The 26,398-nt window shown below is 39.0% G+C and overlaps 1 pseudogene; it reads right to left on the minus strand.

The window, feature by feature from the left end:
• Positions 1 to 605: 605 nt before the first annotated feature.
• Positions 606 to 26,398, minus strand: part of LOC140518068 (E3 SUMO-protein ligase KIAA1586-like) — a 47,399-nt pseudogene continuing 21,606 nt past the window's right edge.

The following is a 26,398-nucleotide window of genomic DNA, read 5'->3' on the forward strand; positions in this document are numbered from 1 at the left end:
GGTTAAAGAACCAACAGTGGAGAATTCTATTCTTACCAGTAAGGAAGAACTGGAATTTCTATGGGTAGAAACGGTGGGAACTTTGAAGGGAAGTGATCACTCCCTCCTAGAGTTTGTGAAAAAGAGAGAAAAGACAGGAAAAGTCTGATGTCCTCCCAGTGGTGTGTTGGTTAATGTTTAATGACTTGCTCTCTGGGGGAAAATGTATGCATGTATAGACATATATAAAGTTTATTATAAATTTTACTAATATAAATGATGTATAGCACACAATTTAAAAGTAATTATAAATATGAAAAATTCTTTGTTGGCAATTCTATAGGGCTATGTGATTCTTTTTTTTTTTTTTAAGTAAATTTCTTATTCACTTTAAACTTAAATAGAAAAACCAGAAAAGGAAAAAAAATTTTCAGAACATAAAAGAGGATTCAATCTAAAACAATACATTTCCATTTCAAGAAAACCTATGCAATAAATACTACACATTATTTTCAAGCTACCCAGCTTTTCTTTGTTTCCTTCTAGGTTTTCTTTTGTTCTCTGCTGTGCATTTTTTACTTTTTGGAGGGGATTGGGGGCTGATTCTTACAGAATGTTATCGTTGATCATTGCTGAACTCTTGTCTCAGAAGCCAACCTATGATTTCAATTCAACCATGGTTTAATGAAAGGAGTTGCATCCTGATCTGCTAGCTCTTTCCCCAATAAATAGCAAATAGCTAATATTTATACAGGGCCGACTTTGTGCCAGGCACAAAGCACATTACAATTATTATCTCACTTGATCTTCACAACAATCCTGGGAGGTAGGGTTATTATTAAGTCCATTTTACAGATGAGGAAATTGAGGCAAACAGAGATTAAGTGACTTACCCAGAATCACACAGCCAAGTAAGTGTCTGAAGCTGAATTTGGACTCAGGTCTTCCTGATAGAGCTCTATCCATTGGGCCATCTAGTTGCCCCTAAATGTAAATTTATTGTCATTAAATCTGATATATGATCTACTGTTAAACTGTTTCTCTCCTTTATATAGATTCTTTTCATCAAATTTCTTCCATTTTCAGTACTATTGATGACAATTATGTTAACTATTTTTTTAGCTTCTTATTTCATTGCAGGAATTAGGATATTGTTTGATTTTACATTACTACTTACCAAGTGCTGAAAAATATTCAAATTAATTTCATGTTTTAAAATTTTACTTAAATGATACTGCTTTTTTCACCACCTATCTACGGTAAAATTAGTTTTTTATAAGGCCTGGTCAATAGTTCTAATAAATTAAAAATATACAACATATAATAAATTAAAAATGTTATCATCATTTCTGTCTGATTAAAGATATAAGTTGATGTGCTGAATTATATTTTCTAGCAACATTCCAAGGAAAAACATTACTTTTGTTATTTTCATTCAATGGAATATCTTTAAATTTATTGAAATTGACAAAATCTTTAACTTGAAATTCATTCTTTCTAGCACCAATCTTTAAATTTTCCAAAGCTTTTATGGTATGTTTGATTAATTTTTGTGCTTTCTGAATGTTAGTTGATCTTGATTACAAGGTGTTCGGCCCTGAGGCCGAAGGGCTACCCTAGTCTTACCTTTCACCTGTCGCAGGTCTTCAGCTGGCCAAACCAGATAAACGTGTTGAGAGAAGAGACTTTCCAGAGTCAAACAAGGGTTAGGCTTTATTCAGGGTCTTAGTTACATGTGCAGGGTGAATTCTTCCTCAGGAGAGAGGAATCCTCCTCCTCCCAAGGAGGCAAAGATCTTACAGCAAGAGAATGGGAGTGGGAGAGGGAAGGGACCCTCTGCCCTCTAAGGGCCCTTCAGCGCAAAGAGCGCCTTCAGGCTTTCCTGACCCTACTTAAGCTCTCCCGCTGCATAGTTTGCACCTGAATACTGGGCATGCTCTCAGCCTTTAGCTAGTCAACAACAGGTGTGCTCAGACCATGGGTTAATCTCAAGGGTGGGATGCTCTCCCCAGCAAGTTTCCCATGGAGAAGAGGCGGAAATGCACGAGATAGCCCGTGTCTCACGCCTCAATTCCCAGCTGTTCCTGGGGGGCCTCATGAGAACTCTGAGGTTTTAGAAGTCCTCACCTTTACCTGCCCGAGACTGTCCACATGAAACTGAGCTTACACCCCCAACATCAAGGAATGAAAATTCTTCAAAAATGTCAATCATTAAAACAGATCTTGCAAGAACTGAATGTTAGTTAATCTGTTTGTCAAATCAGAATAAGAACAAAAAATGCACATATTCAGTGCACAATATTATGTACACTACACAACAGTAGCAGCTCATAAAATATGTCACCCATCTTTGACCAAATACACGACCACTTTTAATAATTTCAATTTCAAATTCTGTAGCTACAGTTTCTAGCTTAGTATGATATTTGTTAGCTTGGTGATAAATAGAATGTATTTTATTCAGAAATACTTTAAAATGATTAACTTGTTCTATTTTGAATATTGAATCAATAAACAATCATTGCAATTGATGATTTAAACAGTGTCAAATGTTAATTTTAGGAAATGTTTCTAATAACTTTAAAGCTAACCTCAGAGTTCTTCCCAGCACTGTATTAGCACCATGAGAACAGGATGTAATTAAGTTTCCTTTCATTCAGAGGTGAACTGGAGCTAGCTAGCTTATACAGGAATTTTCAGTGTGAGCATTTAAACCTCAGAAATCAACAAACACTACAAATCTGAGTTTGATTTATTGTTTTGTTGACTTCTAGGTTTAAGAAAGCGAAGGAGAAAATACTAATGCAGGTTAAAATTAACAGTGTGTCCTCCATACATTCCCCGCCTTCTCCAGAAAGCAGGTTAAACAGCACACCTCTGCATTCAAATATTCATTATTAAAACCACAATTATTTAAACTAGACAATGATTTACTGAAAATACAGTCTGCTGTTGTTGACACCAATTCTTTTAATAACAAGGAGCTGGTAAAACTTCAATGGCTGAATTTAACAACTGGCTTACAAAATTCCTGAAAATTTAACAATGGGCTTTTGTGACCCTGTATGAGCTGACGCCAGAACCCCACTGTATCCACTCTTGATTTTAGGAGGACACATTTCAAGGGATTCAGAAGAAATTTATAGAGAAAATCAGATAAGTATAGATGGAAATTCAAGAATGAAATTCCAAAGCAACATGTCGCACAAAACACGAGTGGCCCTCCTCGGCTGATGCTAGTGAGGCAGACAACCAATGCCACTCTCTATCCTGTACTTGCTCTTGGGGTTCGTGCGCAGGGTTTATTGCACCAGCCTTGCCTGCCTTCACAATAGAGGAAGCAGGCTCTGAAACTGGCGTCATTCATTCACTCTTCACTCCCTCTTTGGTAAGTCTAGGGAGAGATGCTTGGACCTTCTTGTCTTCTTGAATGTTGCAAGAGAACTGCCAGTCAGAAGCTGTTGTTGCTGCTGCTTCTAGAGGCTTTTATGACTCAATGACCAATGAGGGAAGAGGGGAAGAATGGGAACTGAAAACAACAATGAGTCATACAAACATAGTTGGAAGCAGGCAAAGGATATCTGGCATGTTCCAGGGTGGGGGCAGGGCTGGTAACCACTTACACCCTGGGGAAAATTCTAATAAGGAAGGGAAATGGGAGTCTTTTGAAGAGATGGATGTCAATAGGTAGAGAATTCACATACACACACACACACACACACACACACACACAGATTTTTAAATAGATTTTAAAAGGTATGGATAGAAAATGGTAGCAAGGGTAGAAAAGAGAGCCTGAATATGAACTATGGTCCAATCTTGTAAGAGCAGTTATGGTTTCAGGAGTTTTATAGCTTAGAAGGATGAGCTGTCTGGTGAGAAAACCTAAGGACAATAAAAAGGAAAGTTTTTGTGTTTTTAAAAAGTTATATTGGTGGAGTGAGGAGTGTCAGAGAAAGGTAAGTTTTCTGCTCAGAGTGGGGAGGGATGATGATATGTGACCACAAAGAGTGGCCTGAGATGCTCGTTTCTAATTTTACTTTTTAATTTTTCCTCAGATAAGGAGAATGATCTTTGAAATAGAAAGAAAAAATGATAAGCTAATATGGAATTAACAGCCCAAGTAAGTAAAGAGAACATTTAACTGCCCTGGATGAATTTAAGTCACCTGGCACAGATGAATATAAGGCAGCTAAGATGGTGTAGAAGGTGAAGGTGCTATAGAAGTGCTAGGTCTAGAGTCAGGAAGGCCTGAGTTCAAATCCAGCATCAGATATTTACTAGCTGTACCACCCTAAGCAAATTACCCTCCGCCTGCCTCAGTCATCTTATCTGCAATATGGTTGTAATAGCACCTGCCTCACAGCATTATCATGAGGACAAAATGATATAATTTTGTAAAGCACTTTGCAAAAGTTAAAGTGCCATTTCAATATTAGCTGTTATTATTACAATTGGATGCACGAAAAATTGACAGCAGGGAATACTGAAGTCAGGGTCAGTATTATTTGAAAGACAGAAAACAGGTCAGGTGCTAGAAAAGGACAAACATCGCAATCTTCCAAAAAGGGAAGACAACACTTTTAAAAATCAGTGAGTTGGATAAAATCACTGATGGGATGGATGCCTGCCAAATGTTCAAATGATACAAAGGTAGATGAGGTAGCTAACACACCAGTGAGGAGTCAGGGCCCCAAAACATCTGATAAGCTAAAGCATTGAGTCAAATGGAATAAGATATAATTTAATAAACATAAATCTAAAATTTCATTCTTTATAATGGGACCTTGTTATGCATGCTCAGATGACCTAAAATAGAGGCCTCTGCAAGGGAATCAGCAGGGGTCTGCTTCTGAGGAAAGACATCCTGCTGTTCTCCCTCCACCACCATCACCTGGGTGAGAGCAGCCTTTTTGATACGGCTGCACAGGCTGTGTTTCTAAATTAGGGCAGTCTCTCTCTCTCTCTCTGTGTCTCTCTGTCTCTGTGTCTCTGCCTATTTTAGTCTGTCTCTGTCTCTATCTCCAGTAGAGTATGAACTAAGCAGCGAGGCAAAAGGGGTAGAGCTACCTTCCTTCTCCTTTGGGGCTCTCTGAGCCTGGGAACTTGCCATGGGGGTTTGGTCTCTTGCATTTATTCTTTTTCAGTTCTAGGTACAGGTATTAGGGTCCCTAATAAGGGATCTTATTAAGCTTAAGCTTGAGCCATGAAGATCTTGGAGTCAGAATTCTAAGCTAGATATTGCGGCCAGCTTGTCAGGGAAACCCTGCAAAGCCAGGGTGCCAGAACAGAAGCCCAGGGGGGCTATGGATTTGGAACTTGGAGTTGTTGTAGTTGAGTTATGTTGGACTCTTCATGAATCTTTTGGGGTTTCTTGGCAAAGATACTGGAGTGGTTTGCCATTCCTTCTCCAACTCATTTTACAGATGAGGAAACCAAGGCAAACAAGGTTAAGTGACCTGCCCAGGGTCGCACAGCTAGTAAGTATCTGAGGCCAGATTTTAATCCAGGAAGATGAGTCTTTCTGACCCTGGGCCTAGGGTTCTACTCACTGTAACATCTAGTTGCCCTTGGAACTTAGTAGAATCATGTTATCTAGGAACTGTGTTAAATTGTGAGCCTAAACCCTCACCACTCACCAAGAATTAAATTGGTATGAGAGACAGATTATACTCCACCCCAGGGAGTTTCGGGGGAGGGGGAAAAATAAACATCCTAAATATGGGTTTTTTGTTATAACTTTGAAGTAAGTATTCATTTGTAAAAGCTAATCTGACTGTAAGTGGTTAAATGGAACTAAAAAGCAAGGAATTCCTAAAATTGAGGGAAATACAACCCAGTGGGGGCATGAGCCAATGGCAGAGAGACTTGACCTCCCAAACACTCTTAAGGGTACTGGAGAACCTTGGGGGAGGCAAGAAATGTCACATCCCTAACCTTCAGGCAGTAGAGGCCAGGGTAATCTCTGTTATATTCTGTTAACTAAATTGCCTTTATAAAGTAGAGATGGGGGAGGCATCCTTAGCAGTTTGTCTGAAAGAGATATAGGGATTCTACTGGATAGAAAGCACTCATCCACAGTGTGATATAGTGACCAGTCATGTTGATGCATTAAAGATTTAGAGCTTCCAGGAATAAGGAGGCAATAGATTCTGTAGTCTGCTCTGATCAGACCTCCTCGAGAATCTCTTAGACATTTTAAAATCTGTCATTTGAATTCAGCTAGACTTGTGCTCCACGATTGTATGAGTGTCTGATCTCACTGGGGGCTAGAAAATTCCTTTCAACCCCAGCCATATCCCCATCAATTTGTACCTCTATAAAACAATCTAGGGACTCCACTTAGCAAAACTACAAAGGAACTATGTGGAGCTGGGATGATGAGGTTCTTTTCAGTTTCCATAATGCCTCTGGTTGCCATGTGAATGGACTTGGAACTGGTGACCTCCACCGTGGTTTTTTTATTCTACATTCCTACCTTTGTAATGTGTTCCTGGCAACAACAAAATTTCTGGTCTCCCTACAAAGACAGTGAAAAAATAAAATAAAACATAAACACCATAAATTCTGCAATGCAAAAAAACCAAGCAACAAGAACAAAGGAAACACAATTGACATTTGAAATTGAAATAGAAGTAAAGGAAGGGACACTAAAAGATAAAATAATTTGCCTGTTGATATTTATTGAACATAAGGGCAGCTAGGGTTGTGTAGAGGACAGGGCACTAGGCTTAGAATCTGAAATTCTCATCTTCTTGAGTTCAAATCTGGCCTCAGACACTCACTAGCTGTGTGACCCTGGGCAGGTCACTTAACCTTGTTTGCCTCAGTTTCCTCATCTGTAAAAATAAGTTGGAGAAGGAAATAGCAGACTATTCCAATATCTTTGCCAGGAAAGCCCTAAATAGGGTCATGAAGAGTCTGAAGAGCAGCAAAATTTATGGACAACAAAGGCCTCCTGTGAGATTCTCTTGACAGAATTAATATTACGTTGCCTTTTTTTTCTCTTGTATTATTGACATTGCTATATAAGGTGTGTGAACGCATCTTGCCCTGGGTACTTCTTGATCTTTTTAAGGCACTTTAAAGATGATTGATTGGTTTTGTGGCCAATTCATATGCTTTATTTGGCCGCTGGCCTTGGCTTTTATTTATTTATTCAAAACAATTTTTTGAAAACATTTTTATTTTCCTTCTAAATTCTCTTCCTCTTTCTTCCATCCATTGAGAAAGCAAGGAATACGATACCTATTATACATGTGAAATTGGTCTTGGCTCCTTTTGAAAGGAGACTCAGAAAACAGATACACAAAACCAGAATCAGAAATATTATATGAAAAGCCTCTAAATTCAGTTTGTATAAATTGAGAGCTTCAATTTTGGCCCACAGGTTAAACATTAGAAAAATTAAAAGGAAATTCAAGTTTAACAAAAGAAGAGGAAAAAAATAAATAATTTATAAAAATGCAGGGCAACATAAGAGGGTAAAAAAAAACTCAGTGGAAGAAGATAAAAGATGAGTAAATGTACCTGAGCAAAGACCAATGGTCAATGAGAGTAAAATCAAATAGCAAGTCTAGATTGCCACAAAAATTTAAAAATCCTAACGTAATCACAATAAAAGATAAAGTAGTAGATTTGGACAAGAGATTGAGAGTTTCAAACATCAGACTAATTGGGATTCCAGAATATAAAGAACAAGAAGAAAAAGAAAAACTTCACATTAAAAGAAATGATTGGAGGAAATTTCCTAGAATTGAAATAGGGATCATTTCACATGTAGAAAAAATTAATAAAACCCCAATATGAAAAAATTCCAAACTCACATCTCTAAGAGACATAATAGTGAAATTTTAAAATGAGTAGGAAAGCTCATTTTTTAGAACAATAAAAATGGAGACAATTAGATATCGTACAGTCTTGGTTAGAATTTCCCCAGGATTTTTTTAGTGATCACACAAGAAAGGCAAAGTTGGTGCCAAAAATTTTTAGGAAAATCTTAAAATACATAGAATTGGTTTGGGAAATTACATATACTCCAAATTTGAACATTTTATTTGAAAGTGGAAGGACTAAAAAAAACCAAAAGACCAATTTTAAAAAACTGCACAGTAAATGTATACCTTCAGACTGTTGGTGGGACAAGATAAGACCAACCTAAACAGTAGGATAAAGTAGGTCTGTCATTATCTTTAGGGTTTTTACATATCCCTGACCTCTGTAGTACAAAAGAAAATGGAGAAGTTTTAGCCTTCACAGCTCTAGCCTTTTGCTTTTAGAGTAGAGGAGGTCACCGAATTGATGTGGTCACACAGGGTTCTTGAATGGGGTGGCTGGAGAACCCTCACATTCTAAGCTGGAGACTTCTTATGGGGAAATAGGCCTTACTGAGACCCTCTTCCTTTCTAAGGGAATTAGAGAGGAATCCAGCAAAGCAGAAGTTCTCAATGCGTGATCCAAGCGGTCTTTGAGACTTTCAGGGTCTGCAACGATTTACCTAAAAATATACTCTTGCCTTTTATAATGTTAACCAAAAACAGTACCACAAATCCATGCAACTGGATTTATTATAGGGGCCCCTTAACAATAGCTACATAGTAATAGGAGAAAAATAATGGCAAATGAAGAGGAAAATAGCAAACAAATTCAGTATCTTTGCCCAGAAAACCCCAAATAGGATCATAAAGAGTCAGACCCGACTGAAACAACTAAGCAACAATAGCAGCTGTGTTCAGTTGGATTTTCTTCATGTACTTCAACAAAAACATAGAGTCCTCCTTAATAGACTGATCCTTCAACTGGAAGATGGTCATATAACTGAGAACCAATGTGGTTTCAGCACAGTAGATATGGTGTTTGCTGCCCAACAACTCCAGGAGAAATGCCAAGAGTAGAACGGAGGTGTGTACACAACATTTGTAGATCTGACCAAGGCTTTTGACACTGTTAGTCATGGGGGCTTATGGAAAATTATGTGAAAATTTGGCTGCCCAGAGAAGTTCATCAATATTGTACGTCAATTTCATGATGGCATGATTGCCCAGGTTCTGGATAATGGACAATGCTTTCGTGCCTTCCCAGTCACCAATGGAGTGAAACAGGGCTGTGTGCTTGTTCTCATGCTTTTTAGCATGATGTTTTCAGCCATGTTGTCAAATACTTTCAATGAGGATGAACATGGCATCAAGGTCAACTACCATACTGATGGTAAGTTCTTCAATTTGAAAACGTTACAAGCCAAGACCAAAGTGGAGGGAGTGTTTGCGCATGATTTTCTGTTTGGAGATGATTGTGCACTCAATACAACCTCTGAAGCTGAGATGCAACGAAGTATGGATCAATTCTCTGCTGCCTGTGCTAATTTTGGCCTATAATTAACAACAAGAAAACACATGTGCTCTATCAGTCACCACCACACCATTCATATGTGGAACCATTGGTTACAACAAATGGAGAAGTTTTGAATGCTGTGGATAAGTTCATTTACCTTGGTAGTGTACTTTCCAGGGATGTACACGTTGACAATGAGGTTGATGCATGCTTTGCCAGAGCCAGTTCAGTATTTGGGAGGCTCCAAAGAAAAGTTTAGGAGAGAAGAGGTATTAGACTGACTACCAAACTGGAAATCTACAGAGCCATTGTGCTGACCTCGTTGTTGTATGCCTGTGAAGCATGGACATTCTACCAGCGCCATGCCAGGAAACTGAATCGCTTCCATTTGAACTGTCTTAGAAAGATTCTGAGGATCACCTGGCAGGATAAGGTACCAGACACTGAAGTCCTTGCTCAGGCTGAACTGCCAAGCATTCAAACTATGCTTCAGAGGGCGCAACTCTGATGGGCTGGCCACGTTGTTTGAATGCAAAATGTACATTTGCCAAAAAGACTATTTTATAGAGAACTCACATGGGGCAGATGATCACATGGTAGTGAGAAGAAGCAATACAAGGACACTCTCAAGTTGTCTCTCAAGAACTTTGGATTTGACTGTGTAACATGAGAGACACTGGCACAGGATTGCTCAGCATGGTGTGCCCACATCAGAAAGGGTGCTGTGCTGAAGTAAATGTAGGATGCACAAATTTGGAGTATCCACCCCAAATATTCACAGGGACTCTCTGTGCCCAGCCTGTGGTAGAGCATTCTGAGCTCCTATTGGTCTGATCAGCCACAGTTGGACTCACTGAAACTTCACTTTTTCACGGTGATGTCATTTTGGTCCTCTTTGAGAACAAAGGACAATCACCATCACAACATATCACAACAGAAAGGAGAATCCAGATTCTTCTATGAAGTCAAGCATTAAAGAGATTCACAAATATATGCAAAACCACAATTCTCTCTAATTTTTTTTTGTTGTGGAAAATATAGTTCTTTAAAGTAAAAATATTTATGTTAACATGTACTGGGTTTATCATTATTTAAATGAATTTGTAAATTAAAATTTTATCAGTTCTAATTTCGAATAAGGCATATATCAATAGCTATAACCCATCTAAACAAAAGGTCTTTGGGGTTCTCAATAATTCTTAAGAGTTAAAAGAATTTCTCAAGATCAAAAAGTTTGGGAACTGTGGCATTAAGGGGATGCAGGCAGGATTGTTCCCAAGTGATAACTGAACTGATCTCACTCTTTCCTCCTCCCCACCCACTTAGGCAAATCCAGTTGTTGTGAAAACCAATGTGTTAATTAAAAAAAAAAATATTTATCATATAGAGAATTCTGAGTTAGGTTGTGGAAGATAGAGAAATTAATAAAACTCAAGAAATTCCCAAAGGGCATAGAAGGGGAGAAATGATTATAAGACATCTCTGGGCTGGCCCAGAGGAGTCTAACACACTAACAAAAGGAAAAAGGAAAGGGACACAATATGTTTTCTAGGTTCTTCCCTAAACTTAGAGTTGGTCCTTTGAACTGTGTATTCATGAATCTACAAGATAGGATCTATTGTAGATAGGAAAGAAGAAGTGGGTCTGCTAAAAGACAGAAACATAGAAATTACAATTGAAACTTTGAAATGTAAAGAGAAGGGCTTTTAGATGCAAAATAGATATTTTCCATCCTAGAAAGAGTTTTAGGCTTGAATAACTCAACCACATAAATAAAGGCCAGCCAGACAAAGAACCAGGGTACACACAGCATTCCAGTCTTTGTGGGAAGCTTTTCATCTACATAGGGCAGCTGGGCGGTGCAGTGGATAGAGTGCTGTGTCTGGACTCCGGAAGACTCTTCCTGAGTTCAAATCTGCCCTCAGACACTTACTAGCTGTGTGACCCTTGGGCAGGACACTTAACCTTGTTTGTCTCAGTTTCCTTAAGGTAAAATGAACTGGAGAAGGAAGTGGCAAACCTTTCCAATATCTTTGCCCAGAAAACCCCAAATGGGTTGTGAAGAGTCCAACAGAACTGAACAAAAATCATCTACAGAAGACTCCCAAAGGAATGTGGGGAGTGGAATTGATTGAATTGAATCTGATCGCCCTAAGGCAATAAAGCTGTGGAATGGTTTCCTAGGGAGTAGGGAGGGAGGGGAAGAGTTTATCCTGGAAAGGTTCTAGAAAGGCTACATTTTTGCCATTCTATTACAAGTGACAAAATACATGGGAACTGAGCCTCAGAGAGAGTCAAAGGGGAGAGGCTTCAGTTAATCCTAGCCTCATTCCCTAGCTGAAAGAGCTATGTAGCATTTCAGCTAAAAGGGCACAATAACATTCCAGTTGGAGAGATTACAGTACCACCCATTCAAACCAGTGGCTGAAAGTGGAAAAGACTATAGCTGTCCATAGAAGAACTCAAGGAGTCTAGTGGATTGATTTATTCACAATCAATCAATAAAAATGTATTAAGTGCCTACTATGTGCCAGTCACTGTGTTAAATACTGGGGATACAAAAGACTGTCCCTGACTTCAATGAATTTACAATCTAATTCAGCAGAGACACCTGCTCTGAGAAGAGCCCTGCAGTCAAGCAATCTGCCTAGCCCAGCCTGACATCAACTATTCACAGTAACAGAATAGTCTGTCTGTCACCATCTGACTGTCAGAAATACCCTTGTGGGGATCACAGGACTTCCCAGGCAAGGTCAGGGAGTTAGCCCGGACTAGCTTCTGCTGTTCACTGCTTCCCTGGTAGCATGCCCTCAGGAAGACCCATTCTCACTGAAAGAACTCAAGAGTGGGCAGAGGAAGGTATTTCTTACACTTCCCAGGAGGAAGCAGGTTTGGTGCTCACTAGGAACACTCCACACTGAGGTAGAAGCAGGAGTGAGTTTAAATAGTTCTACTTTCCCTTCAGTCAGAATTGGTCCAGACTCCTCAGGGTTACACTCTTTATTATGCATGAGGTTAATTACAAAGGCCTAGTCTTGAGGATACTTGTGACCTGGGAATGAGCCCTAGGGTCTGAGCTGTTTGTCATGTCACCACCTTTCTAGTTTTCCCTGAGGTCAGGATGTGCTTGACCATTGTCCTTGCAAAGCAGGTTATGCATACTTATCACAAGCTCCCTTTAGTTCCTCCAGAACTTCTGTGGGAGCAAAACAAGGTACTATAGTATTTGTTCTTACTTGACTGCTGTGGTTGGAAACTATTCCACCCAGTTCAATAGTGAATGGGCCTGTCCACTTATGAGATCTAACCCTCAGAGTAAAGTCTGCTATGTTATTGGGGCATTTCAGTCATCACCGAAAGTAACACACAGCAAACATCTTAAACACTCTCTGGATAAAGGAAGGCCTTTGAGACCCTAAAGTTCTGAGTTGCCTGTGTTCTATGTCTGCTACATGTGCTATACTGACATTGTACTTTTAAATTCAGGCCAATTCTTCTCCCCAGCCCCAAACCAGTTCAGACTCTGTGCATACCTTGAAGAGAACACCTCCCTGGAGCTGGGGGAGGTCTTTGTAACTGCATTCCTCCTATGCCATTTGAGTAAATGCTTTGGTTAAAGAACTGAGTCCACTAACTAATTATTAAGGGGAAGCACAGTTAGGGGCTTGTGTTAAGAGGATAGCCACCCACATGTTACCCTTAGAATCCTGATAATAGTACCAGTCCACCTGCTGAAATGGGATTTAGTCATGAACACTCAAAACCTGAGACTTAAAAGAGTTAAAGGAATTTTCTAACCCTAAGTCAGATAGTTATCTGTGATCAAAGACCATCGGTGGGCATCAGGAGAAAGCAGTTTTTAAAAAAAGGTCTTAATTTTAGCCTGGAGATTTCTACTGGTGTTGCCTGGCTGGATGGATACTTTATAGACACTAAAAGAGCATTAGCCAGTCCTTGTCAGAAAGGAGCTTTCTAGACACTGTACTTTAGTACTACTGATGTTGGCAAAAAAGTAGCTTATAGTAACTGTAGACCTGAATGTTTGGTTAAAGGTAATTATAAATTCATATTGTTTATTTCCTTAAAGCGAGCTGATGCATGCTGCATGGAGCCAAAACCTAAATTCTGACTGACTGATAAAAGAATAACTAAGCTTAAATATATTTTAGAACAATTCCATCTCAGGGTCTCTATGTCATTCAAATTTATAATCTCTATTTATGTTTAACCATATTATGAGAAAGGAATTTTCTTAATTGAATAGGTGGTAAATACAATGAGAATTGACAAAGTGTCAACTGAAATTATGACCCAGGATACTTTGTTTTCTTTAACATTAACATGCCATAACATAGTATATGTCCATAAAATGTTAAGAAAAGAAAAAGTCCCATTATTCAAGATAGTGTCTCAGGTTAAGGGTCTCATCCTTAATGACTATGAACAAAGGAAACTGCCCTTAAATCAGCCCTATCTAGGCTTGTTGACATAGGAAAAGGATTTCTCTGAGTTTACTCAGAGAACAAAAATGCTGTTAGGTCCAGGCTCTTCTTCTGGTTGATTAGTTCAGACTCTGGCCCTTATTGAGATTCAAATTATATTAAATGATTATCACTGTGAAGAAGCTAAATAGTTGTAGGTCAGTAGATATTAGAATAGTGCTGCTCAGAGCCTGATAGATGTATTCTGCAAAGATGACAAGACAGATCATGGAGACATGACACTAAGCAGTCATATCTGGCCCTGTGGAGGGTAGAGATGTCATCAACAGTTGAGAAAAACATGATTACTTAACTGCAGGACTTCTGCAGCTCTGCAACAGCAGAGGTATGGGGTGTTCTGGTCATCAATCATCCGCTATGTGCCAGGAACCTACCATGTTCATGAGATACAAAAAGAAGCAAAAGACACTTGCTGTCCTGAAGGAGCTTACATTCTAATGGAGGAGATATCATGCAAACAAATATATACATGTTTGTCCTGGCTACATGTGTTTCTGTGCGGAAGTATGAGTTACTTTGGCCACATATGTGTATATGTCCCTATGTGTTTCCTCTATGTGTTTCTGGTCATATGTGTTTTTGTGTATGTCCTCCACCACTGGTAGTATGATAATCTGTGGGAAGATGTAGCTCATATATGCATAAGGTATCTTTTCTCATCACTTAATGTGCTATACTGTCTGATTTTGCACTGAATTAAGATGTCCTCTGGTAGGCTGGTGAGGGTAAACGTGCTATTGAGAACTCACAGCCTATCGATTTTGATTGGATACAGATCAAAAAGTACTTCAAACCAATATGAGCTTTTTCTAGGACCCACATTTGTAGGGCACCCCAACTGCAGTATATACGTGTTTTAGGGAGAGCCCACACAATGAAGATGCAGAAAAGATCCCTGCTCTTATGAGTTTTCTATTTAAAAATGGAATGCTTTAATAATAATAGCTAATAGCTCTTTTTGTGGTGGGAAAGAATTGGAAATTGAAGCCCATCAATTAGGGAATGGCTGAACAAGTTGTGGTAGATGATTGTGATAGAATACTTTATGCTATAAGAAATGACAAGCATGTTGGTTTCAGAAAAACTTGGGAAGTCTTATCTGAACGGATGCAAAGTGAAGTGAGCACAACCAGGAGAACATTGTATACAACAACAGCAGTATTGTGTGATGATCAAATGTGAATGACAGCTACTCTCAGCACTATAATGATCCAAGACAGTTCTGAGGGACTTGTGATGAAAAATGATATCCAGCTCCAGAGAGAGAACTGATGAAATCTGAATGCAGAATCTGAATTCTGCAAATTATGGAGAAACATAATTTTTTTTGCTTTATTTTACTTGCTTTTTTTTTGGCTATGTGGCTAATATGAAAATGTGTTTTACATGATTTCACATGTGCAATTGATATCACATTTCTTGACTTCAATAATAGGTAGGACAGAATTCAGAACTCAAAATTTAAAAAAATGAATGTTAAAAATAATAAAAAAATTTAAAATAATAATAGCTAATATTTGTAAAGTACTTACCATGTGCCAAACTGGCATCTAGGTGGTGCAGGCACTGGGCTACAAATCAGGAAGACTCATCTTCATGAATTCAAATCCAGCCTTAGACACTCAACTAGCTGTGTGACTCTGAGCAAATCACTTAACCTTGTGTACCTCAGTTTCCTCATCTATAAAATGAGCTGGAGAAGGAAATGGCAAACCACTCCAGTATCTTTGCCAAAAAAGTCCTAAATGGGGTTCAGTCAAACATGACTGAATAAGAACAAAAATGTGCCAAACATTACTCTAAGCACTTTATAAATATCTCATTTAATCCTCATCACAGTCCTGGGAAGGAGGTGCTATTATTCCTTCCATTTTACAAATGAGGAAGCTTATGCATAATTTAAATAACTTGCCCAGGGTCACACAGCTAGTATCTGAGGTCATATTTGAAGTCCTCAGCTCTTCCTGACTTCAGGCCCAGAACTCTATCTACTGTGCCAGCTAGCTTCCCCAGTCTGACTTCTTTACTAAGTCTAAATAGCTTGCTCAGAAATTCAAAACAAATTATGCCTTTGAAATGTTATGTGTTTAGTGTTTTAAAATTTTCCTCTAGAATTTCTAAGTCCAGCCCTTCAGAGTGGATAATTTACAGAAAAAGCCAACACCTAGAAGGCTGTAATGAAAGAAATATTGACAAGAAAACTCTAAAAGGTCAGACTTAACAACGCAAATCTAACATCCAGAGATCTTCTCTCCCACATCAGCATCTTCCCTCACCTTAGAAAAACCATGCTTGGACCTCTTTTATTTGAATAGAATCTGGATGATAGCACTTTTTTTTTAAACCCAGATGTTCCTTCTATCAATCTCCATGTTTCTTCTCCCCAGTCAATCAATCAGCATGTATTAAGTGCCTACTACTGGGTTAATCACTGAGCATACAAAGACAAATGTGAAATATGCACCATTCTCAATGAGCTAGAAGCCTTTCTCTAGATACTTTCATATTTCCTGGATACCACTGCAATATTGGGCTACCTATCAGTTTTCCTTCAGTTTCCTGAATGTGAGTGATCCACCTTCTTTTCTGATCAAACATTTCCTTAATGATTTGAATTATACCAGTTCTCATGCTGAAATAATTGTTGGTGGTTGTGTGTGTGTGTGTTGATCAGGATACCCTGATCAGTTAATTTCTGCCCATCCTCCTAGTGGACGAAATCACAGAAGGTGAAGAACAAGCAGGAGAAGCAACAGTATATTATGGTTCTAAAAAGAAATAAGAAGTGTTATACATTCTATTATGTTTTTACCAATAGTGAAGTTCTTTGGATCAAAACTGATGAGATTAAAGAGTAGTAACCATTGACTGGTGGGGAGACTGGCCACATTCTTGGTGATCTGCCTTAGAAAGCAAACTTGCCAGTTCCCAGGGCAGTCTGAGGTAGGCTATGGCTCTGACGTAGGAGGTGTGTGAACTCTGGTAGCATGGGAGAGAGCCAGTTAAAGGGGTTTGGAAGAAAGTAGGAATCCCCTCGTTCCCCCAGAGGGGAGGTGTGATTTTCCCCTCAAGGACTAGCTTCTTCTTCCAAAGTTTTGTTTGGCAGTTTTAATTACTTAGAAATTATGTGCTCCATGATTTGCAATTCTAGAGCATCCCTGGAGAAATATCGTTAAAAAGGGGAGTTTTTGCATTGGGAAGCAGCTTGCATGGATGAAGCACTTGATGTATGTTTATGGATTCTCTTGGAGAGGACATAGCTACAAGGATGATTCTCTACCACTCGATGGCATGGGGCTAGTTGTGTTTGATATTGTTGACCTGAAAACTTGGTTAAAGAAAGGCAACAGGCTAATGCATACATTTTATGATTTAATTAATTAATCAATTCCCTATTAAAGACAACGGTAACATAATGCATTATGGAGCCAGAAATGTTCTGGCTACCCAGTGCAGAAATCTTCTGGCTTATATACATTTTGCCGTGAGAAAGGAACTCTCCTAGTTGAACAAATCATAAATTTAGTAAGACAAGACAATTAACAAAGTAATGTTGGTCAGGCCTTGGGATTCCAGCTGGGTAAGCATATGTCTTGGTGATAAGGAAAGAAACCCCACCACTAGTAAGTGGTAGGCTTCCTCCCTTAAACAGATAATTGACATAGGAAAGGGTAAACAATGTTCAATAGAAATTATGATCTAAGATGTCTATATTTTCTTTATCATTAATACGCCATAACATAGTATATGTCTATAGATCAAAGGAAAGTCCCATTATTCATAACATAGTATGTGTCTATAGATAATAAGATTCATCAAAGGAAAGTCTCATTATTCATCAAAGGAAAGTCTTATTATTCAAGATATAGTGTCTTAGGTTAAAGGTCTCCTTAAGGAGTGTAGAGTCGGCCTTGGCTGGCTTTTGCTGACATAGGAAGAGGCACTCTCTGAGTTTACTTCAGAGAGAACAAAGAGATTATTCTAAAATTTTATATTAAACATTATCAATATTAAGATCTCTAAATAGCATCAGTCTCTGTATGTTAGGTGACCAGAGTCTGTTCTGGGTCTCTTAGCATTTAATTTTAGGACTACGAACAAAGAGAAAATGAAGTGGAAAAGTTTCTGGCTAAGGATGACATGAAGAATGAAATTGGGATTACTGGTTTAATAAATGCTTGTGGATTAAATATTAATTTCCGTCAAGCTGTCTAGGTGTGTTAACCAGGCCTTGCATTCCCAATATTGCTTGCTATAAAGAGAGAGTCAATTTGTAGCTGTCCCTTTGTGCATCCCAGCCTGGGTGGGTTCAATTTTTAAACCAAGAACACCAGGATCTTTGCATTTCTGTGACTCTCCGACTAAAGTCCAACCCGATTAGCTTTGAAAATGGGATCCAGGCAATTTGCAGTTGTCCTTTGGGTAGGGCTCAGTCCTGGTATCTGAGTTATTTCACAGTCCAAGGTTATATGTGGCACAAACCAGGCATTGTCATTTCACAATCTTTATAAAGTAGCTAATTATGTGAGGAAGAAAGAAGACAAGCAGGGGAAGGAAGCCCATTGCCTATCTGGCTTTGGATACCCCAGAAACCTATTTACTGTTGATGGTCAAGGAGATGGGAGGGACTTCTCAAATAAAGGATAAAGTTACCTTCGTATCTGGATTTCCACACACCCAAGTGCTGGGTGATATGCTTGACTGTGTATTTTTAATGTACTATCTAATGTATATCCTGTGTGGTAGGAGTTACATCTACTTCAAGTCATCTAGGCTAAAATTTTTTTTTCCAGAAAGGGAAGGAAATAGTCCTTGAGATATAATTAGTCCATTAGACTTTGACCATTGAGGTAGCTTCCCCATTGCTAGAGCATAAAAAACCTAGCCCACAAGGAGTCAGCCCCTTAGGCTTGATGGAATCTTCTCTGCTACATGGGTCAGCCCTAATCGGCCTTCTTCTGAGGCAGAGGAGGGGACCCTTATCCACCTCAAACACAGCTGTAGCTTTGCTGTATATCTTTCTCATGCTATTGTTAAGCAAATGTCTAATGGTTTACAAGTGTCTCATTTGGTTCCTATCCTGAATCAGCAGGCCTGGCCTAGAGCAGTCCCTTCCCTCCCACCAAATTTCCCCTATACCAGTCAAATATCTTTTGTGGCTCTGACAACAAGACAAAAACCATGAAGTAGCAAATACCTGGTAGCAGATACTGTGTCTGGATAGAATTTGCATTTGAAAGACTGGTCCTCTGGTAATTAACCAAGGCCCAGGAGCTTAACTTTATACTGTTTTATCCTGAGGTCAGCTCTCAGTATATCAGCTGCCAGAGAGAATTCCTCACTTATAGTCTCTGATACTGATGTTTTTCTCTTCCCATTTTCAAGAAACTCAAGTGGAGGAGGTGACCTCCAAGGATCCATGACATTGGTATAGTTGAAGTGGGATATCCTGAGAATCCACCCTCTTAGGAGCTCCAAGTCTAAAGCAGCACCCTCCTTTGCCCACTAAGGTCTAAGCTCCCGGCTTCAGGACAGCTCAGAGGTGCTATTTTATTCACCCCTTTACCCCAAATTGGTTGTGTATGGTCACCATCAAACCCAAAGGAAAAGCAGGGATATGATTCTAATAGAGGGGCTGAGACTGGTTAGGAAGTCTGATTTTTGTTGTTCATTCATTTCAGTTATGTCTAACTCTTCGCGAGTCCTTTTGGGTTTACTTGGCAAAGATACTGGAGTGGTTTACCATTTCCTTCTTTGGTTCATTTTCACATATGAGGAAACTGAGGCAAATAGGGTTAAGTCACTAGTCCAGGCTCATAGTAAGTGTCTTAGGTTGGATTTGAACTCAGGTTTCCTTGACTCCAGGCCCATGCTCTATCCACTTGCCACCTAGCTGCCCAAGGATGGCCAGTACACTTATGTAATATAAAATGGTGATGTTCTGATAGGAAAGTGGTTAGGGAGCTCAGACAGATAGAGAGCTTAGACTGGTTAACTCCAGACATCTTGTGTAATTCCAGATATTATGCGCTACAAAATGTGTTGCGAAGGCCTGATAGTATTAAATGTCCCAGACATTTATATTGGGATTAGGGAAGGTAGTAGAGGAAGGGGACTAAGAATTCAAGGTAGGTTTTGGCAACATGGTATAATAGAGTATTGGATTTGGAGCCAGGAAGTTCAGGGTTCAAATTTCACATTTGGGGCCACAGGTAAATTGCTTAACTTCTCTGAGCCTCAGTTTCATTACCTCACAGGGTAGGAGGCTAAAATCAGATAAGGTATGTTAATAGAAATGTCAGTTATGGTTATTACAGCCTATATGTGGAATGAGAGGCAGAATGGTGTAATGGGTGGGGAACCGGCCACAGGTAGATAATAGATAGAGAGCTGACCTCGAAGCCAGGAAGATGAGAGTTCAAATCTCACCTGTGACACATACTGTCATGCTTCACAGGATATTTAACTCTAGAGCTGAAGCTGATAAGGGACAGAATAAACTCCTTCTCTCCTCTCTTGTCCAGGTGAGAAGAGAACTCAAGGGTTGAGTAGTTTACTCAACTAGAGAAAAAGGAAGAGGGAAAGGGGCCTGATGTGTATTGGGCTCACCAGCCTCCTGTGACTTGCCCCTTCCAGTGGTGACACGGCTTCTTCACCACATTGCACTTTGGGCTTTCCTTGAATCTGTCAGGAGAGGCTTGCCTCCCAGTTCTCTGCCCCAGAGAATAGTCCCAGAATCAAAACCATCTCCATGCCACAGTCCCAGCATGGTGGCTGCACCTCTCTGCCCTCGCACTGCCTCACGTGGTTTGGCTAAGATGGATTCTCCATGTACCCCTTCTCCAAATGTCGTGGGTCCTGTTTACCCTGGCAAAAGTCTGCTCAGTTGCCATAGTTACTTCCAGGCTCCTGAGTCTCCCTGGCAATGATTACCAAGCTGGAACGGCTGGAGTGAGAGGTTACACAAGGAATTTTTTAATTCCAGATGAGATAGTTGTCTGTTGATATAGCAGATTCAAAGACAAATTACTCTCTTAAGGATGTACTTAACTGGCTGGCTACTCTGTGTTCCAAATGAGCTTGTCCTCTGGAAGTAGAGATTTGCCTTCTGGAGAGAAAAGATGATAACTGACAACATTCCCTCTTGATTTCAGCAAGCACTGCACTAAGCTCTTTACAAATATTATCCCATTTGCTCCTTAGAACAACCCTAGGAAATAGGTATTATTATTCCTCCCACTTTACAGTTCAGAAAATTGAGGCATACAGAGGGCAGATTGGGTCTTTCTGACTCCAAGCCCAGCATTTTGTCTATCTATCTAGCTAGCTAGCTAGCTAGCTATTAGGTAACTCTGAGTCACCTAACTTGAGACTAGATATGTGCTTCCCTAAAAAAAGATAAAATTTAAGCCTCCATTTTTTAAGTTTAAAGAGAGATGATAGAACCTGCTCTTCTGCTTAGGGGAAAAGGTAACAACACCTCAGCTGAAGACTCCAGCTGGTGTCATAAGCTGGAAGAGAGATAAGTTCTCTAACTATGTGCCTGGTGGAGCCTGGCCTAGCATCAATCTTGAGACTAACCAAACAAAATAATTACTGTTATTGTTGTTTTTGATTTGTGTCCAACTCTTTGTGACCCCATTTGAGAATTTCTTGGCAAAGATACTACAGTGGTTTGCCATTTTCTTCTCCAGCTCATTTTGTAGAGGAGGAAATAGAAGCAAACAGGGTTAAGTGACTTGTCCAGGGTCACACAACTAATAAATGTCTCAGACCTGATTTGAACTGATTTGTAGATGAGTCTTCCTGACTCCAGGCCTGGAGCTCTATCTACAGCACCACTTAGCTTGCCCACAATAAAATTAGTTGTACAAATAACTTGCATGAAAATAATCTTTAAAACTTCACAATGACCACAACCAAAACAACTAACTTTCCTGTATCTGTCCAAAGATGCAATAAAATTTAATGTGTCAATATGACAAATAGTCAACAGACAACATAAAATGACCAGCTTCTGCCTAAAAAGAAAGTAGAGACTATAGCCATTAATAATTGGCTATATTGGTCATACATTAATATATTAATTATCATATTAATAAGCACAATTGATTCTCAGGTAAAATATAAGCACAAGCATGCTGAGGGAGTTAACAGAGAGAAAGCCCGGTAGTATGACAGCATTAGTGGCCTCACACAGAGCTATGAAAAGCCTATACACAGGCATGTCTTGGTAGCATGTGCCCATCTATAGATGTATCCTGGAAACATGCTCCTAATGTTTGTATCTTTCCACTTGGGTAGCCCTGCACATCTGTGTCCATTCTTCTCCTTAATTATGTATGAAGTTGTGAGAGACTGTGCCCTAGGTTTATGGAGGAATGTTCTATTATTACTTTCTTATTATAGTATTTCATGATTCCTTTCATGATACTTTTCATTCAAAATGCCTTTGTTTTGAACCAATTATGTTTTCTGACTTATTTCCCCTAGGAGAATATAAAGGTGAGGGCTTATGAACCACGGTCCTTGAGTTGAAAAGAGTTATGACTCTCCGTATCCCACAGAGCAGGACTATCTGCAGAAGTTGTTCTACCCGATGAAAGTCCCTGAATCTTTGCCCTGATACCTTTTTATTCCTACCCCGCACAGATTCGAGGTACCATTCATTTTGAGCCTAACTGTTTGGGACTCTCACGTTTATAGATGCAACTAAGGACTAGATCAAATGGTTTGACTGGACATTTTAGTAAAATCAAAGGCAGCCATTGCAAAACATACTAGAAATAAATACCTCATGAAGTCCGTGATACAAATCAAGCAAGGAGAATGACTTCCATCTGAAAAGTCCTGTATCTTCTCCATCACACCTCCTGCAACTGTGAAAGATGAAATCTGAAATAACCGAAGAAACAAAGGTTCAAGCTTTTGAGCATATTGATTTGTTAAGCAATGGAGGCAGCCAGATGGCTCAGTGGGTAGAGTGCTGGGCCTAGAGTGAGGAAACCCAAGTTCAAATCTGGCTTTAGGTACTCACTAGCTGTGTGATTCTGGGCAAGTCACTTAACCTCTGCTTGCCTTAATCTACGAGAGGAGAAAATGGCAAACTACTCCAGTATCTTTGCTAAGAAAAGTCCATATTGGATCATGAAGAGTCAGACATGACAGAATGACTAAATGACAACAAAAACATGCCAATTACATAACAAATTGCAACCAAGCCTCCTCAGCTTGGCACTGGACCCTGAACACAGGGGGAGACAAATTTTTAAAAGAAAACAATCAACAGGACAGGTACAAGATTAGATAATTTGATTTCTAATTGCAAGAAAAATTAGGGTCTTTCCAGGTATTCCCCACTCCTCAGGTATCTGTATTCAATCAAAGGAACATGGGAACGGTAACTGGGGCCAGTCTTCAGATAAGACACATGGGTCTCATAAGATGTGGTTGTTTTTGTTTGTTCTCGAAGAGGACTATGACATCAGGAAGGTGATGCCATGATATGTGGGGGAATTGGATTTAAGTGAGGGAGGTTGTGCAAAGTCATCAGCCTCACCTTCTCCTCTGGAGCCATATGGGAACAGTGGCAAGATGTAGGTCAGGACAACTGGAGATGAACCCCCTGCTTAAGGTGTGTAATTGTGAGAAAACTCTTTGCATCAGTCTTTAGGTCCGACAGTTTCTGGTCAGCATAACTTAGGTCCTTAGTGAAGCGTCTCTAAGGAACAGAGGTGGTCCAGCTTTTCAGCCACACAAGACTAGATTCAAACAATGCAATAAACTTTTCATAATTCCCATAAATAAATTTTCCCAATTCATTTCCCAAAAATTAACCATAATTTTTCACAATTCATTTTTCACAATTCCTATAATTGAATAAAGTTTTCTCACAAGACAGAAATTGGACTAGATCCATAACTGAATAGAAAGGAACTGAGTTATCTCCAAAACTGAGTCACAAGATGGAGACAGTGTGGTTCACACAATTCCCATATGACCTGATCAAGAGCTGTTAGCATGTCATATTGTTTCCTATAGTGGGGCAAGGGCATCTTCCTTTATTGCACCTGTTTCTTAATTCTCTCCCCCCACTAGCCCGCTCTGGTTCTACTGCTAGGTTGAGTAATTCTGTCCTCCGGATAGTCACATGACCAAATTTTTAACCTAGTAGGCTTGACTTTCAGCATCTAGTCATCATTGTTATGATTAACTCACAAATGGAAGGCAGTTAAGTGGCACAATTAGGTAGACCTGGAGTCAGGAAAACGTAAATCCAAATCCAGCCCCAGACACTTACTATCTGTGTGACCCTGGGCAAATCATTTCATCTCTGTCTGCCTCAGTTTCCTCATCTATAAAAAAAGGAATAATAATATTTCCTGCCTCGTAGGGTTGTTGGAAGAATAAAATAAGATATTTGTAAAGTACCTTGTAAACCTTAAAGCACCATGTAAATGTGGGTTATTATTATTATTAAGACTGTCGGTGCAAAAAGCATGAGATATGGGATTGAAGGACCTGCGTTCAATGTAAGCTGTTACTTTATACTTATACAATTTTAGACAAGTCCCTTTCCTTTCCTGTACCTCAGTTTTCCAATATGTAAAATGAAGGGATTAGACTAGATGACTTCTAAGGACTCTTCAAGGTCTGAGACTCTTGGATCTAAAATCAGGATAAAATAATTTATTTTTAGATATCATATCCAACATGTCCAAATAAAACATCTGGAAGTTGGAGCTATTATGTTTATGTTTAGCAGAAAAGCTAACTACTTCCTCTTGGACTTCCCTTCCCCTCCCCCCATCGTGGGTGGATAGAGCCAATCTTTCTTAGGTCCACCTTTCAGTTGGCCCAGTGGAAATGACTTTTACTTGAACCAACACTCTTGTTCTTCTTAGAAGTAGGGAATGGGGCATGTTTCTTTGAATTTCCTTTGGAAGAAAACAATGATGGGAAAGGAGTTGTCAGAGAATAGCTGCCTCAAAGAGGCTTAAATAAAGAATTTCATCTTGCCTCTTTTCCTTTGATGCTACTGCTTCATTAGTTCTCAATCCAAGGGAATCAAGGAATAGTCCAGATTAATTTTCTATCTCTACTTCTGAGGAGTTTAATAAATGCTTTCTTTAAGTATTTTATTTTTCCCCCAATTACATGTAAAAATAATTTAGAACATTTTCATTTTTTTAGATTTTGAGTTCTAAATTCTTTCCCCTCCCTTACTCCTGTCCCCCTTCATTGAGAAGGCAATGCTGTACATGTACAGTCATGCAAAACACATTTCCATATTAGTTATGTTGTGAAAGAAAACACAGAACAATAATAACAAAAAAAATTTTTAAAAATTTTTTAAAATAAAGGTATGTTTCTATCCGCACTCAGAATCCATCAGTTCTTTTTTTTGACAGTGGATAGTATTTTTCATCAAATTCCTTCAGAACTGTCTTGGATAATTTTATTGTTGAGAATAGCTAAGTCATTCACAGTTGTTCATCATACAATATTGCTGTTTTATTTATTGATTTTTAGTTTTCAACATTCACTTTTGAAGATTTTAGTCTTCCAATTAGAGTTCCATTAGTGTTCCAATTTTTCCCCCTTCTTCCCCTCCCCCATCCCCATGACTGCATACCATTTGATATAGGTTATACATGTATAATCATATTAAACATATTTCCACATTAGTCATGTTGTGAAAGAAGAATCAGAACAAAAAGGAATAACTATGAGAAAGAAAAAACAGAGAGAGAGAGAGAAAGTACGCTTCAGTCTGCACTCAGCCTCCATAGTTGTTTCTCTGGATGTGCATAGCATTTTCAATCATGAGTCTTTTGTCTGTTGTCTTAGATCATTACATTGCTAAGAAGAGCTAAGTCTTTCAAAGTTGATCGTGGAACAATGTTGCTGTTGCTGTGTACAATGTTCTCCTGGTTCTGCTCACTTCACTCAGCATCAGTTCATATAGGTCTCTCCAGGTTTTTCTAAAATTTCCCTACTCATTATTTCTTATGAAACAATAGTATTCCATTACATTCATATACCATAATTTGTTCAGCCATTCCCCAATTGATTGTCATCCCCTTGATTTTCAAGTTTTTGCCACCATAAAAAGAACTGCTATACATATTTTTGTAAATATAGGTCCTTTTCCCTTTTTTGAAAAAAATCTCTTTCCAATACAGATGTAGTAGTAGTATTGCTGGGTCAAAGGGCATGCAGAGTTTGATATCTTTGGGCATAGCTCCAGACTCTAGAATAATTGGATCAGTTCACCAACAGTGCATTAGTGTTCCATTTTTTCCATATCTTCTCCAGAATTTATAATTTTCCTATTTTGTCGTGTTAGCCAATCTGATAGATATAAGGTGGTACCTCAGAGCTGTTTTGATTTGCATTTCTCTAATCAATAGTGATTTAGAGCATTTTTTTCTTATGATTATGGATAGCTTTGATTTCTTCTGAGAACTGCCTGTTCATATCCTTTGACCATTTATCAACTATGGAATGACTCATATTTTTATAAATTTGACTTAATTCTCTACATATTTGAGAAATGAAGTCATTATCAGAGAAACATGCTGTAA

This window comes from Notamacropus eugenii, chromosome 1 (assembly GCF_028372415.1).
Source record: "Notamacropus eugenii isolate mMacEug1 chromosome 1, mMacEug1.pri_v2, whole genome shotgun sequence".
NCBI lineage: Eukaryota > Metazoa > Chordata > Mammalia > Diprotodontia > Macropodidae > Notamacropus > Notamacropus eugenii.